The 16,296-nt window shown below is 41.1% G+C and overlaps 1 protein-coding gene across 3 annotated transcripts in view; it reads left to right on the forward strand.

The window, feature by feature from the left end:
* Jarid2 (jumonji and AT-rich interaction domain containing 2) overlaps positions 1–16,296 on the forward strand; it is a 229,312-nt gene that overhangs the window by 117,805 nt on the left and 95,211 nt on the right. Inside the window, exon 1 of one of the 3 annotated variants that reach the window (XM_090356507.1) lies at positions 13,245–13,293. The exons of the other annotated variants lie outside the window; for them this stretch is intronic. The gene's annotated coding sequence lies outside the window, so the exon portion shown is untranslated. Of the gene's footprint in view, positions 1–13,244; positions 13,294–16,296 lie in introns of those variants that run through there. 3 annotated transcript variants of the gene reach the window in all.

Genomic DNA, 16,296 nt, shown 5'->3' on the forward strand with positions numbered 1-16,296 from the left:
GCCCAGATTATGCAGTCCACATTTGATACTGCTTTCCTACTGGGATCTCCCTATGTGGAAGAATTCCAAGGGAATAGGTTAAGATTGCCATCAAGTGGCTGTTCTGGGTAGTGGACAGGAATAGGGCTGATGATCCCAGTTTCTTAGCCCCTCATGCTCCAGGGCTTTTGGTTAGAAGAATTGCTTGTTCTTATTTTGGATAGGTGGTAGGGTCTAAGAAAGCATTTGTTATACCACTGTGCCTTGCCATGTGGGTGGACTCTGTCAAAACAGAAAGTAGGCTCAGTTAAAACTGTCTGAGCTTGGGGCCCCTGGAACCATGAATACAGTCCTGTTTTGAGGCTGTGTGGGACTGGGCCTTCACCCCCTGCTAACCCAGTCTAGAAGGAGTACATAGGGCATATTTCCCTACCAGTGGGTATCTGTGAGAAAAATCATATTGTCAGCCTTAAAGTATGGTCCTATAGTCGTGGTCAAGGCTGAAAGGACTAACAAACCAGATACTGCCATTCTACTGGGCTCCTGTGGATCGCTTTTCTCTCTCAGGCTGCAGTCTTAGTGTTTAATGAGACAATGTATTATAAGTCCTTAGTACTTACTAGAAAAGAAACATTCTCATTGAGGTTCCTCCAGCAGTCTGTTACCTAGTTACTCTCTATAACAGCAGTTTACTCCATTTGCTGATTATTAGCCTCCTGTATTCAGGCTTCCTACTAGGACTTATATCTCTGACCCTTCCTGCATGGTATTGGTTAGAACTGCCTCCTAGGAGGAGTTGTTGGGCTTTCTTTATCCCCTGTACATTGCTGATTTTGGAGTTTGTGTGAGCTTCCCTTGAGGATGATTTTGGAGTTGGCATGTGATTTTGGAGTTGGTATATAAAAAGGGTCCATCTGTGCCTACTGGTTTTGAGTGGACATACCTGGAGAATATCATACTGAGATGTAAGTTACCTAGAGAAAATTCTTAGGGCCTATGTATTTTCAACAGCTATTTTACAAGTGCAAGAGGCCATGTTGTACATCTACTCACATTGCAGTCTGTAAAATCATATTAGTTTTAAATTGTTATAATAAAGGTGATATACAGAGGGGATGCAGTTTCGTCAAAAGTCAGGCAATGAGTTACATTTCTTTTGGGGTAATGTCACTCTTTTCTTTGCTTGCTCCCAGTTTTTTCTTCTGGTGGATTCTAGCCATTTTAAGCAATATTGGAATGCATCAAAGTTTTGATATGTTGGAATGACACTGGATCTCCCTCCACTGGTAATATGAGTCTGGGCAGAGCACTCCTTATCTAGAGGTACTTTATCAAAAGAAACAATTCAGATTTCTGGTTCTGTTGGATTTTTGAAATAGTTGCACAGACTTTACTGGTTAAACATCATTTGTTGCATAATCAAATGCTCCAAAAAGTTGAAACTTAGGTGCTTCATGTTGATTCAATAAAGATTTCAGATATTGTACCAACGATGTCCAGAATGTTTTAGCAAAATGCAAATCATCCCTTCTCAGGTTTTCTGCCTGTGTAAGATAAAATATGGGTGCTATTTCCTATTTGTTTTGGTTTCAGCATAGGGTGGATTCCTCTGTTTTGTTCCTCCCTTTGGAAGCTCCATTGTAGAGTTAGGAAACACTATTTTTGTAAAATATGGAGGAATGCATAGGACCTAAAGTCCTGGAGTCCTAGAAGAAATGTTCTCTCCTTGGCCACTGAGGTGTGTGAAGGATCTCAACCAGTAAGCTGAGACGGCAGCGAAGAGGGGAGCGAGATCTGTTGTCTGCTAGTGTGTCTGCATGCCAGTGTATGTGTCAGCTGGCTCTTTATGTCTGTAGCATTCAGGTAGCCAAATGTGAGTCCCACTCTGCCTGAGTTCAATTGGCATTTTGCCCATGAGTGTTAATTAGGCCTTCCTTTACCCTCAGGCTACATCAAGATAGCCACTAAAATTAAAACTAAAATGGAAAGTTTCTCTTTACTTACATAATTTGCAAATAAAAGGGTTTTTTTTTTTTCCTACAGTTCCTAGTTTTCTGAATAGGCTGTTGGCTATTTAATGAATCGTTCTGTTTTCCCTGCTCTTTTCATAAGCTAGACTGATCACTACTCTGAGCCATCTGCTGTGGACCTGAAGGAGATTTGCCCACGTGCTGTTCTGTTTGCCCATCCTTTCCCTTTTCATTCTGCCCTCTGAAAAAGTAGCACCTTCTGTCTGTCCTGCCCTGCTTGGGGGATGGGGTGGAATGCAGGGAAGAAAGGGACATAGGTCATCAATGCCCGGCAGAATTTAGAATTTTGTGACCATGCGAACATTCTATGCCTTGTCCTGTGTGGCAGTCCCTAGTTGTATGTCACTTCTGAGTCTTTGAAAGATGCTTGGTGTGATGAAGATGCTGAGTTTTGTGTTTCAGTCAGTTGTTGTAATGAGGCTGCCCAATGACCCAGAACAGCTTTAGAGGCAGAAGGAACAAGAGAGAACTAAGTAGTGAAAATTTCATTATTAGTTCCTATGCTCTGTCTGTTTGCTTCTGCAGAGAGGTAGATCATCTCCCTCCCCACCCTGCCCCCACACCCTCTGGCCAGTCCTGGGACTTGAACTCACGGTTTGAGTACTGTCCTTGGGCTTTCTCAAGGCTAGTGTTCTACCACTTGAGCCACAGTACCATTTTTGGCCTTTTCAGTGTGTGTAGTATGGTGGAACCAAACCCAAGGCTTCATGCATGTACACCTTGAGTCTGGGAGTGTGGCCTAGTAGTAGAGTGCTTGCCTAGCATGCATGAAGACCCGGGTTCCATTCCTCCGTACCACCTACATAGAAAAAAGCCGGAAGTGGTGCTGAGGCTCAAGTGGTAGAGTTCTAGCCTTGAGAAAGTCCAAGGACAGTGTTCAAGCTCTGAGTTCAAGCCCAGGACTGGCAAAAAAAAAAAAAAATCTTTCAATGATGAGTAATTTTATGATTTGACAGAAACTCCTGTAGTTTTTTTCCCCATTTCTCCCTTTTGGACATACTTAGTGACCTTGTATCATCTAAATAACCTATCCCCCTGCCCCCACTGTAGTATTAAATCATCTCATATTATTGAATTTCAAGATTTCTGAACATTATAAAGATCTGCTGTTAGAGAAGATGCATATTAAATACTGGGACACTGGGCTTGTTCTTAGTCTCTGATATACAAAACTTTTAAGGAAAACACCAGAAAGACAAAGCACCAAATTGTTAGCAGTGAAGACTGGAATCTCGGGGCTCAGATATTTTTAATCCTTAATAATGACTTTAAACATTTTAGGAATAAGTTCAAGCTACAAGAACTAAACCTAAAAGGTAGATACTTGAGTAAGATACACTACAGTTTGGGGCTGGGAGCATGGCCTAGCAATAGTGAAGCCCTGGGTTCGATTCCCTGGAACCATATACACAGAAAAAGCCAGAAGTAGCACTGGGACCCTAGTGGCAGAGTGCTAGCCTTGAGCAAAAAGTGTCCAAGGATATATACTTTATAGAAATAATGTTATATAAATTATATGTATCTATGACATACAAACCCTGTGTTCTAAAATCGATGTGCCAGTGATTATATATAGAAATTCCTTTCTTGAATACATGTTTGTTAAATATGACATTTGAAATATGATGTAAAAATCAATGTTAATAAAATCTTAAAAAAAAAAAAGTGTCCAAGGACAGTGCCTAGACCCTGAGTTTAAGCCCCAGGACTGGCAAAAAAACAAAAAACAAAAAAAACCCAACCCACCCCAAGATACACTACAATTTTAGATGTCAAGGAAACTGATTCTATAATAATTGAAAGTGAAATATTAAAGTCAAAAGTATATTGGGGCCGGGGGTTTGGTCTGGTGGTAGAGTGCTTGCCTGCATGCACAAACACCTGGGTTTGATTCCTAAGTACCACATATACATAGAAAAAGCTAGAAATGGTACTGTGGCACAAGTGGTAGAGCTTTAGCCTTGAGAAAGCTCAAGGACAATGCTCAGGCCCTGAGTTCAAGGCCCAGGACTGGGGCTGGGGGCCGGGGGAAGTGAGTTGGGCCTGGAGTATGGCCTAGTGGTAGAATGCTTGCCTAGCATGCATGAAGACCTAGGTTTGATTCCTCGGTACCACATACATAGGGGGGAAAAAAAGCCAGAAGTGGTGCTGTGGCTTAGGTAGAGAACTGGCCTTGAGGAAAGCCCAAGGATAGTTCTCAGGCCCTGAATTCAAGCCCCAGAATTGCCCCCCCCCCAAAAAAATTAAAGGCTGAAAAATATCCTATCTGAAAGTTAGTGTTAGGATATTTTACTTTTAAATTCATTATTATTATTATTATTATTATTATTATTATTATTATTATTATTTGGTGGGTCATGGTGCATGAACTGGGTCTGGGCACTGTCCTTGAGCTCTTTAGCTCAAGGCTGCCTCTCTACCCCTGACGTGGGCATTGTTCCCCAGCTCTTCATTCAGCTCAAGTCTAGCGCACTACCCTTGAGCCAAGCCCTGCTTCCCATTTTCTAGAGGTTAATTGGAGATGATAATCTCAGGTCCTTTTGTGCCTGGGCTGGCTTTGAACTTTGACCCTCAGATCTCAGCCTCTTGAGTAGCTAGGATTACAGGTGTGAGCCATTGTGCCCAGCTTAAATTATTTTAACTGAAACGTGGTGAAGGTTAGGTTCTCTGCTTTTGTATTCTGAGTTATGATAACTGATTATAAGAGAAATGTGTCTCTTGTAAATTATAAGATATATAGTCTGTGTAGATGAAGAAGAAAGGCTTTTTTCTAGGTATAGGAGCAGCCCTGGAGCTTGAACTCAGGCCCCGGGCACTGTTCCTGAACCTCTTTGTGCCCAAAGTTATCACTCTATCACTTGAGTCACAGCACCAGTTCTCGCCTTTCCCTGAGTAGTTGATTGGAGATAAAAGTCTCATGGTCTTTTCTGCCTGGGCTGGCATTTAACTGTGATCCTCATATCTCAGCCTTCTGAGTAGCTAGGATAGATGGGCCCCTGGTGGGTTCTGAGGGAAGGAATTTTCTCATTTTTTTCAGGAAGACATGCTGGCCATGGGATATTGGCACATCGGAATGAATTGTGAAATGAGAGTCTGCTAGGTCAAACTACCTGAGGATTATAAAGTCCTTGAAATGATTATTGGGGAGCATTTATTTGTTCCGCACTAGGTATTCTATACCATTTGTTTTGTTTGTCTGAGCATGGTGCTGAATTTGGAAGGTTAGTGAGATGAGGGATGGTGAGATGAATAATACTGAATACACATACTCTTCAAGGGACATGGCAAGCAAACATTGCCTCATTAACATATTGTTACATTGTATGAGTTACTGGAGACTAGTAGGTGCCTCTCACAACTGACCAGAAAGAGGAATAGGAGCTTCTAGGCAGAAGGGAGAAAATATTAGTTCAGAAGAAGGGCACAAAGGCACCTATCATTGAGGAATCAAGTAATTAAGAGAGTGTGTCATGCAGGATCCAAGCCAGCTTACCCCAGTGTCGTCTGGGACTGCCAGCTTTCAAAACTAAAGAATTGCTAGTCAGTCTGTTGCATGGGTCTGGCATAGAAAACTGACAGAGAATAGATGAACCCAAACCCCTCTTTTTCCTTCTCTTCTTCCTTCTCCCAAGAAGCAAAATAATTAAAACAAGCTATGTTGAAATCCTTGCAAATTAAATCTTTGTTTTTGTCATTAATTCTTTAATTCTAAAGTCTAGAAGTGAAATTACTAAATTACCGACTTGTTGACATCCATTACCAAGTTGCTCATTGGAAATATTTTATCAGTTTGAACTACATCAACAGTATATGAGGATATCTGTTTGCTTAAAAACAAATTTGAAAAAGATGATTACATCTTCCTCAGTAGAGTTCTGACAGAGGTTTACCAGTCCTCAAGCAAAAATTTTCTTTGTTCATTAAGTTAGTAAAAAGGCCATATTGTGGTTCTTGATCAAATTTACTCTGAATGTTCAGCCGTATTTCAAAAGGTTGATCTTCATCTTTAACTTGGCATGATTTCTGTGTTCGCCTTTTAAAATTTATTAATAGGTTAAAGTTTTTGATTTTTAGCTCTTTAATGTGGCAATTAAAAATATCTACAAAACAGAAATTCGATTAGTTGACATGAAAGTTTATGAAGAAGGCATAGTTTTTTAGGAAGCATTTATTATGTAGCACGAATAATCCTACCTGTATAATTAGTGCTACCAACTGTTATTACGATCCTTCTCCTTAAAAGATGAGGAAATTCCCATTAACAACAAACAGTCATGGAGTAAAGCGAGGATTCTAACCAGGGCATTTAGCTCTGATTATGTTGTGATCCACTAATAGTCTTAGTGCCAGATTCTCCACCCCCCCCCCCGCCCCCGCCCCACCAGATCATGGGGTATGAACTCAGCCTGGGCACTCTCCTGAGCTCTTCAGTTCAAGGCTACAACCTTATGCCTGGGGCTGGGCATTGTCCCTGAGCTCTTTAACTCAAGGCTACCGCCCCCTACACCTTGAGCCACAGCCCCACTTTATTCTTTTCTAGTGATTAATTGGAGGTAAGAGTCTCTCCCTTAGTGCCCAGGCTGGCTTTGAACCATAATCCTCAGATCTCAGCCTCCTGAGTAGCTAGGTTTACAGGTGTGAGCCATAGCTCCCACTTTGTTTTTTTTATTATTAAAGAATTTATTAACATTGATTTTTACATCACATTTCAAATGACATGTTTAAGAAGTTCACCTTGTTTGTTTTTTAATTTAAAAACTTTCTAGTCTGGTACTTGCAGCAGGCGTGAGCCACAGCTCCTAGCTTGTTTGTTTTATAATTTAAAAACTTTTTAGCGTGGTACCTATAGTTCATACCTGTAATCCTAGCCACTCATGAGGCTGAGATCTGAGGATTGCAATTTGAAGCCAGTTCAAGCAGGACAGTCCAGGAGACTCTCATCTCCAATTAAGAACCAAAAAGAGCTGGGTGTGATAATCCTAGCTACTCTGAAGGTTGAGATCTGAGGATGGAGGTTCAAAGCCAGCCTGGGCACAAAGTCACAAAGTCCAGGAGGCTCATCTCCAATTAACCACCAGAGTGAGACTCTTATCTCCAGTTAATCACCAGAAAACAGAAGTGGCTCTGTGGCTCAGGAGATAGGGCCGTGGCCTTGAGTTGAATAGCTCAGGGACAACACCTAAGCCCAGAGTTCAAGTCCCATGACTAACAACAACAACAACAGAACCAGAAAGGTCAGAAGTGGAGCTGTAACTCAAGTACTAGAGTGTGCTACCCTTGAGCTCAGAAGTTTAGGGCCAGCGCCTAGGCCCTGAGTTCAAGCCCCAGGATTGGTACAAAAGAAAAGAATTCTTGTGGAGCATCTGATAGCTTTAATTCTGAAAATGGCAGTTTTGTATTGCTGCTTCATTGGCATTAATAACCAAATTGGTTTTATAAATTTGTCCTCAACCAGATCACCCTGCAGAATTCTTTAATTACTGATTTTATTTTAGAATTATATGGTTGGCCTTGAAGTCATATGACTATTAGACTTTACATAGTTCATCACTGCTGGCTTTTCAGAAATTGTCATGCCTTTTGGAAGGAATCCAGGCCAGACTGTGTGTACATAATTCTGTGTGGTCTAGTTCAAGTGTATTAAATGTTATTGAAATAAAATTTCAGCAAGCAATATAATTATATAAAACTATCAGAGTGCCCACACCTTCATAATGTTTCTAAAAGTCAAATATTAGCCACTTTTCTCTATTTGCTTTTATCAGTAGAAAGTTGTTAGGATAACTGCTATGTATTTGATAGCAGAAACCCAGGATTCCCTAGAGATACTCAAATCCATGAGTCTCAAGTTGCTTATAAAAATAGTTTATGTAGGACCTTATGCTTTTGCTTGCTTTTTCACTAAGGGCTGGTGCTCTACAATTTAAGATTTGCCTTGTGTCTGGCATATTGCTGTGCTGGTTAATTGGAGACAAAATGTGGCTTGGTGCTGGCTTCAAATCATGATCCTCACAGTTCGAGCCTTCTGACTAGCTAGGATTATAGTCATGAACCACCAGCACTGAGCAAACCTCTTGAATACTCATATCATCTGTAGATGCTAAGTAGATAATTTAATGGTGTGTACTATATTTAGTGAATGAAGACATAGAAAATAACTGGCTTATTCAGTACAGATGAAGATTTTATCTCCTCATATGTTTCTGATCTGTCAGTCTTGGGGCTTGAACTCAAGGCCTGGATGTTGTCCTTGAGCTTTTTTTGCTCAAGGCTAGTGCTATACCACTTTGAGCCACAGTGTCACTTCTGATTTTATGGTGGTTAATTGTAGATGAGTCTCATGGACTTTGCTGCCTAGGCTGTCTTTGAACCATGATCCTCAGATCTCACCCCCCCTTAGTAGCTAGGAGTCACTGGCTCATTTAAATCTTGATAGATCGAATTCATAGATGAAGAATCCATGTACAGGGAGGACTACAGTGTGGTCATTGACATCCTGTATTTCCTGTGTAAAAATTTTCAAGTTCCATAGCCTCACAATCTCGTCTCACTTACCTAACAACTCATGCCACTTTCTCTCTCCTTTATAACTCACTTTTTGTTTAGTGGGAAGGGGTATTGATGATTACACAGAACTCAAATGCTAAGATGCAATATGAGGATGCAGTTACTTGTGTAAGTAACAAGAAATTGATTTAAGTTTTTGATGTTAGACCATATTAAGAGTTTTTCTTGGTTTGCTATAAACCCAAGGTTTGCTTTCCCTTTATACAGGGGTACAGGTGGGTCTCAGCTCACAGCTATTTCATGTATGGATCAATAAGGTCTTAATGTTTCTCAGGCAACAGATTCTTTAACACAGGAATTAGCCATCCAGAACTGAAGAAGACATGTAAATAACTCAGTCTCTCAGCTGGAGTCTGCTCTAGTTATATACTTTTAAAATACTGAAAGCACCCAGAAGGTTTGTTGGAGTTCACCCAATTTGGTGGTAATGAATTTTTTTCCAGAATAGGTAGATGCTTGCTTGTAGATGAGGCAAAACGTGTCTTTAGATGTCCTGGGGTTTAGGTGATAATTGGATGGAAGGTGGCCATGTTACCTGGCTGACTGCATAGAATTTCTTTGGCTGTAACATAATTTTCTGATATTCTGATCTCTTTAGAAGTAGCATTTCAAGCCAGGTGCCCGTGGCTCACACCTATAATCCTAGCTACTCAGGAGGCTGAGATCTGAGGATTGCAGTTCAAAGCCAACCCAGGCAGGAAAATTCATGAGACTCTTTTATATCCAATCACCAGAAAACCTGAAGTGGCACTGTGGCTCAAATGGTAGACCACTGTCCTTGAGGTGAAAAGCTCAGGGACAGTAAAACGGCTCAAAGTTCAAGCCCCACCCCCACCCCCACCCCTCCAAAAAATACATTTTGAGTGATTTTTTTTTTGTTCTCCAGTGTAAGGGTTTTTTTTTTGTTTTTGTTTTTAATTTTGGCCAGTCCTGGGCCTTGAAGTCAGGGCCTGAACACTGTCCTTGGCTTTTTCCTCAAGGCTAGCATTCTACTACTTGAGCCACAGTACCACTTCTGACTTTCTATGTATGTGGTATTGAGGAACTGAATCCAGGTCTTCATGCATGCTAGACAAGCACTCTACCACTAGGCCAAACTCCCAGCCCAACAATGTCAGATCTTTAATCACAGGTATTTAGACATGACACTATCCGTCTGTCTGTCTGTCTGTCTGTCTATCTATCTATCTATCTATCTATCTATCTATCTATCTATCTATCTGTCTGTCTGTCTGTCTGTCTGTCTATCTATCTATCTATCTGTCCTGGGGCTTGAATTCAGAGCTTAAGCGCCGTCTTTGGTCTTTCTCAAGGCTAGAGCTCTACCACTTGAGCCACAGTACCACGTCCGACTTTTTCTGTATGTGGTATAGGAATAGAACCCCTGTCTTCGTGCATGCTAGGCAAGCACTCTATCACTAGGCCAAACTCCCAGTTCAACATTACTGATTTATAAGCAGAAACTGACACTGGCTTAGAAAGCCATTTAACATGTAAACTTGGACATTTCTGTCTCTTAAGGATTTCCATTAATTCTACTCCTAGACACTCACTATCCAGGAGCGTGCAGCATGTATAGCCTTATGTATCACAGAGCACTCTGTATGCAAGAAGATCAAAATGAACTGTGGAGTGATTAAAATTTACCTACTATGGAATACAGATGACCTAACCATTTTAGCCGAATGATGATAGGACCTTAGTAATCTAATGTGAGTGAGAAAAATACAAGTCCTTGAGGCTGAAAGCATGGTGGAGTGCTTGCCTAACATGCACACGCTAGCCTTGAGGAATGCCCAAGGACAGTGCTCAGGCCCTGAGTCCAAGCCCCCAGGACTGGCAAAAAGAAAAAGAAAGAAAAACATAAGTCCTATGTATAAACTGTTTTTGCAAGGTCTGTAACAGCACAAAACAGTATATCAACAGCATAAACAGTTGATGAAATGGTCTTGAAGTAATAGCGCCTAGGCAATCTCTTAAGTACTGTCTTGTGGTGGTGGTGGCATTGCTGCTTCTCCTCCTCCCTCCTCCCTCTTCTTCCCTCTTCCTTCCCCCTCCTTCCTTCTTCCTTCTTCCTCCTTCCTCCTTCCTTCTTCCTCCTCCCTCCTCCTTCCTCCCTCCTCCTTCCTTCTTCCTCCTTTTCCCCTGCCACTCCTGGTAGGTAAGAGTCTCATGGACTTTCTTGGCCAAGCTGACTCTGAACCATGATATTCAAATCTCAGTCTCCTGAGTAGCTAGGATTTCATTTGTGAGCCAGCACCTGATGATTGGTGTTTCTTAATAAGGGCCTTCTTTGGCCTTTTCTTGTTGCCCAACAGCTGCCCAAAGGCCAGAGTGGAATTATTTTTTGGAAAATTGATGATTAGGTTTCTTTTCTTTTTATTAACTTAAAGACCTGTTTTCTTTTTAGTTGCTATGAAAGGAAGCAGTGGTGAAGTACTGTTCTCTGCCAGTATGTCCAAGCTGGGGATGTTTAAGAGAAACCAGTATCTACACATGAGTCTCAAAAGTTCATTTCTGCAAGCTGGTTCCTACTTTTTCTTCTCATTTCATTCCCTTAGAATTAGTATACATCAAAAGGTTTCCCTTTGCTATTCTCTGCTCTTCATTTCATGCAGAAGCTAAGGCACAGCCTGGGAAAAGGAGGAGAAAAGACCAGTAGTCACCCCTAAATGACCTTTCATTGACTATGTATGGCTTTTTTGTATGTAGAACACTGGCCACTTTGTCAGCATTCTACCAATGTGTAGTGCAGTAGAGAATGCTCTCTGGCAGGCCCATGTTCTGCAGGGTTCTATCCTGACGATGCATCATAGGCCTGTCCACCAGTGCCACAGGACTTTAAATATCCCATTGATCTTTGTTAAGAGCCAGGCTGTCCTGAGGCACAGTCTCCTCTTTCCATCATTGATAATGTTATTATTATATCAAAATTGTTGATATCAAACAGATAGCAGAGGTGATCACCTGCCTTCTGCTACTGTTAATAATACCACCAGCCGTGAGTTGGGCATTGATGGTTTACATCCGTAATCCTGACAATTTAGGAGGCTGAAATCTGAAGATCCTGGTTAGAAGCCAGCCAGCTGGGATAGTACAATCTGTTATAGACTCTTATCACTAATTAATCTCTAGAAAAAGCTGGAAGTGTAGCTGTGGCACATGTGGTATAGCACTGCCTTTGAGAAAAGAACCTTGAGGACAGTGTCCAGGCCCTCAGTTCAAGCCCTAGGACTGCTGTGTGTGCACCCGTGCACACATACACGCACATGTATACACACACAAACTGCCATGGTAATTTAGTCTGTTGATACTGGATGGTGGAAATAATAATCACTTGGTCTTAGATAACATCTTCCTAAATAAGTTAATGTGTAAAGTACTGGGATTTGAGGTCTCAATGAGTTGGACCAATAAAAGAAACAGCAGTATTGCTAAAGGGTTTTAAGTTTCCCTTAGATTAATCTTTGAGGAAAATTTTCAATGCCCGGTGGTATTCACAGTGCTTAGCCACCATCTTTTCTTTTTCCTGGATGGACAGAAAGAGAAGCATGTGAGTCTTGTTGAGAACATGTGTTTTGCACATTGCTGGTTGCCAGATGAAGTTCAAAAGCTTCAAAAGAATTGACTTGAAGGGGAAAAAAAAAAGACATGCACTCTAGTTATCTGAAGCCAGTTGGACGCCTGCCTTTTTCACCTCTCTTTGCAGCTGCCAGGCCACAGAGCCTGTTTTGTGAAAGATCCTCAAGAAACAATAAGGGAAAACAGCTTCTGTTTGATTAGATTAGATCAATTTATGTGCTTTGGGGCGGGGCCCTGGCAGGGCTGGGGGAGGGGTGTCCCTGCCTTGCCAGTGGCCCATGCCTGCCCATGTGGTCATTTCATAAGTAATGAAGCTCTGTGGTGACTGCAATTGCAGAAGAGGGGGGTGGGGTGGAGAGGGTGGGCTGGAGGAGGAGCATGTGGGAAGAGATTTCTGCAATCTGTCTGGAGAGCTGCCCAGGTTTCCCAGCCAAAAAAACAAATAAAAATAAATAAAAGGCAAGTGCTGAATGACACAGATTATGATATTAAAAAGGGGATGCCATTGAAACTGTGCCCTGGATTCTGTCATTGGGGGTGGAGTGTGTGTATGTATGTGTGCGCGTGTGCACAGTGTGATTTTAGTACATTGCCTGACAGGCTGGGAATGCAGAAGTGTGGACAATTAAACTGTGAATGTCCCCTTCCAACCAAGGTATCTCCTCTCCCTCCAGAAGCCAGAAATTCTGTAATTCAGATTTGTCTGCATTGCAGGTTAAGGGAAATGGCAGGATGAAAAGCTAGTCATTCTTTCTCTTTTTCCCATTATAATTTATCAAGATGGGGTGGGGGGAAGTGCCAGCCCAAGACCCCTCCTCTTTGGTGTTCGATTCCCTTCCAGGAACATAAATAACCTTCTCTCTCGGCTGTTTCCCCTCCCCCTCGGCCCACTGCTGTTTGGCCGTCCTATTGCTGCGCGGAATCTGCACTGCCGCTTGCTTGCTTATTACGTACAGGGGAGGATTGTTGACAAGTGCTCCAGTGCCTGCCTCACTGCGCTCTTCCTCCCTCCCTCCCTCTCTCTGCCCTTCTTCCTCTCTGCCTCTCTGCAATGATCCGGCTCTGAGGATGGCTGCTCCACGGGTCTGTCAGGTGCAGTTTTTGGTGGCTTATCTTGAGGAACCTGGGATAGAAGGTCTGTTCCTATCAATAAAATAAAAACCAAATAGCTCGAGATTCTTTTCAGGCTGGTATGGCTTTTGTTGGAGAAATAGGCCTTTGTGGTTTCCCTGCTGGGGTCCTGGATGAAATCCATTACGGATGGAAAGGTGCTGAAAATATATATAAATATTCGTGAATAGTATGTAAAAAAGTACGATTTGCTTGATATTAATATTCTTTTAGCTTTGATATTATCCCCAGGGCAATGGTTGCTCCTGCAAAGGCACTGTGGAAATTTACAAGAGAGATTTAATGTCGCTCTTAATGCATTAAGCTCTGTTGACCATTTTGGCCAAATCTGCAGTTTTAACCTGGCTTGTATGAATTTAGACATTTCTCTAGGGATGGAACGCCATCCAGCTATCTGCTGATCCTTTATTTTGTTAACAGTTTATGTGATCATTTCCCAGCATTTAAATATAGGTGTTTGATTAAAGTTAATTAGTTCATCTTCACCCAACGTCTGGTTTTCCTTACAAACAACCATTTGGTTTCCTTTCTCTTAACCTTTTTTTTTTTTTTTTTTTTAATCTTTCTCTCCTTTCCTTGAAAGATGGAGGAAACTGAGGCATGTAAATAGTCCTCGAGTGATTCTAGGTTGAACTGGAATGTTTTAAACTAAGAACACCCATGTTCTTTTCCCATATTTATCTTTTTCTGCAGTCCATATTTGCACCACTCTGTTTAAACAGAAATGTTAGACAATATCCATTGTAGGTGCCTTGACATGGCCACATTCCTACAGTCCTAGCTTCCATTGTATTTCAGTATTCGAAAGAGGCAGTAGGCCTCTCTCAACTTGTTTACTGGTAGCAGGTTTTGTTTTGTTTTGTTTGGACTCTGAATAGACCACTTAGCCTTCTCCTCATATATTCATCTGAAAAGTGGGTGGGCAGTCCCATTTGTTTATATTGGGGGGGGTAGTAATGAAACCAGGGGAATTACTGTTTCTCCAATTATGCTACAGACAAAACACAACTTAGAAATTTTTATGCTGCTTTTGCATGATATGAAAGCATCTGAAGAGATTTTGGGATTAGGGTGGTATTGTTAATTTACTCATAAATTATAATGTGGAGTTTTATGTACTCATAAATTATATTGTGGAGTTTTGCTTGAGCAACATCAAAGATTAGTTCACAAACTGATAACTTGATGGTGCTTATTGGTGGGCATTAAAGCCAGCTTTGCTTACCTTTGGAGAGCCTTAGTAAAACCAGGAAGCAGTTTTCCTTTAGTTACTTTACATCTGTGGGATAGATGAAATGATATGAAGCTTTAAAGACCTGCTACATACATGCATACCTTGTATTTACTTTAAAGGTAGAGTATCATTAGCTAGCTATGAACATCATTATACATATGAAAATTTGTCCTTAGAGGAAGGTGTGATATACAAAACAAACAATAACCAAGTGTTGACATGTCAGTGTATCTGAACAGGAGGTTTTGAATACATTGGTCTCATTGATTTATTATTTTAAAAAAGTGTCAAAACTGCCCTATATTTACCTGTACTTTGCATGATCCCGAGCGCCCTTGTTCTGCAATGATCCCATTGTTCTGCAGCTCATTTTCAACAGAGGCCTATATCCAGTGTTGCTTTTTATGCACTTTGCTTCTGGATGTGGAAGGCGGATTTTAACTTCTGAGATGCTCTGTTCTGAAGTCTCTGTACTGAAAAGCCCTTTTAGTTACTTGAGGATTGTAAGAATCCATGCTTTTGGTGGTTATTTTCAACTAGGTTGCCCCATAGTAGGTTTGAGTTGACTGGTTTGTGGGTGCGGAATTCCAAAGAGTGTTGGGATAGATGTAGAAAAGTTATGGCATGGGATAGCAAGCCATAATGATTGGATGTGAAAGTAGAACTTGACATTGTAGAACATTATAATAAGTATTTACAGTTTAGTCATGATGCTCGGAGTTTCTTGCCCTGATCACTTTTAGAGTTATGTTAAGCATGAAGAACATGTAAATTATAAAGGAAGATTGAATATTGACCAAAAAAGCTGAAGGAATTTTGCCAAAAATGATTATGATCATCAGAAGTTAAATAGCTAAGCTGGTTCTAACATCTGAGGATCCTGGCTTCTTTCTATGTAAAGATTTAAAAAAAGTATTTCATAAGTTAGTCTGTTTTCTTTGCTGTTTATTTTGTTTTATTGCTTTGTTGGAGTCTCTGCATCACAGAGGAATATTTGTTCTCCTCTTGTGATTGTAGGCTAGAGTGAGGGGAAGGGGGTCGTCTTTTGTCTTTGGGTGTCACTCATTTCAAGGATTAGACTGTGAAAATATTGCCTATTTTGGGAGTAGCAGTAATCTGCATACTCTTTCCTGTGTAATAGGGGATGTCTACTGGACTTGTTTCCTTGTTGCTCAAGGTGGGGAAATGCTTTGTGGGCTGAAGTCTTGATTCTGAAAATAGTCTTTCCTATATACATATATACTTATATGTGTGTGTGTGTATGTGTATATATATATATATATATATATATATATATATATTCTACCCAGTGGCCCACATTTTCTGTGTTGGCTTTTTATCTGCTACTTTTTCTCAAAAGATAGGGCTTGCGGAGGTTGTTTAGATTTCCCGAGAATAGGTCTGTGTGAGAGAAATTGTTGGTAGTCATAGGGCTCTTGTGGGATTGCTTAAATATAAAACAATAAACTAAAGATTTATGTTTTGGGGATTGAGGTAAATGAAGGAATATCTATCCACAACCCTGGTTTATGTCTTGTTTTGAGGGCCCCTGATTGTATTGGGTATGGGGGGGGAGTGGTGGTTACATTTTGTTGGCAGTGATGGAAAGCCTCCAAGCTGATTTGAGACAAGACAAAGGGGAGCCCCATTTGGCTGAAGGATCTTTCTCATGAGAGAAAGGAGTAGTCATTTTCCATAATCAGAGGTATGAAGCCATTGTCATTTGCACCTCATTGACCATAAGTGTGCCTCTGACATCCTGTCTCATGATCC

This window comes from Megascapheus bottae, chromosome 22, assembly GCF_031878675.1.
Source record: "Megascapheus bottae isolate mThoBot1 chromosome 22, mThoBot2.hap1, whole genome shotgun sequence".
NCBI classification, from domain to species: domain Eukaryota; kingdom Metazoa; phylum Chordata; class Mammalia; order Rodentia; family Geomyidae; genus Megascapheus; species Megascapheus bottae.